The sequence below is a fragment of the Limulus polyphemus genome, unplaced genomic scaffold (genome assembly GCF_000517525.1).
Source record: "Limulus polyphemus unplaced genomic scaffold, Limulus_polyphemus-2.1.2 Scaffold3194, whole genome shotgun sequence".
NCBI lineage: Eukaryota > Metazoa > Arthropoda > Merostomata > Xiphosura > Limulidae > Limulus > Limulus polyphemus.
Genome location: NW_013668804.1, coordinates 101516 through 102459, shown reverse-complemented (window position 1 = coordinate 102459; position 944 = coordinate 101516).

The following is a 944-nucleotide window of genomic DNA, read 5'->3' as shown; positions in this document are numbered from 1 at the left end:
CTATGAATGTAGTTAACGTTAACTTACGTCAAAGATAATAAATGCTCAATAAAAGCAATGATGGGTTGTTAATCTCCATGTTCCAAACTGTCATACCACAAAGTTTGGTTGAGATTGGCCCAGCGACCTAGGAATAGTTAGATAACAGACAAGACAGACACAGATTTTTGTGCTTTATACACATAGAAAGAAAACTATTAGTCTATTACCTTTGAACTTCATAATCTTTTGCTTACAAACCAACCTAGAACATCAAAAATCTACGTTATACCGATAGTCCATAAAAACCCTATAACTTTACACCCAATTACGCCTTTTTATAACTCTTAAAATTATAACCTTGGTAAAGACTTTAACTGGATTTTAGAACCTTGTGTTTCGAAAATAGGCATCCAATTAAAAAACACTTCACACCTTCACTACAACATTTACATAGTTTAGACAGTAACGTCATTATGTCTAGCTTTGGTGTCCTAAACCTATTTCCTCAAACCACCCTGTCATGAGGCAATACATCTTACTGCAGAAATTAGTTCACAAGACCCTAGAAAGAGAATCTACATAAACCAGGAACACCTAATTGAATTGTTACAACTAGCCACATTTAGTTGCTTTAAATACAGAGATTCGTACTTCCTTCAGTTACGTGGACTTACTATGGGATGTACGGTGCTACTATAGCGTGCGGTCTACCGGGACTTTTAAACTATAAACAAAGCATATAAAGATGTTGAATAATAGCAGTCTACCTGGGATATTTACACTGCTAAATAATTTATTAATGACAAATAATAGCAGTCTACCTGGGATATTTACACTGCTAAATAATTTATTAATGACAAATAATAGCAGTCTACCTGGGCAATTTACACTGCTAAATAATTTATTAATGATGAATAATAGCAGTCTACCTGGGATATTTACACTGCTAAATAATTTCTTAA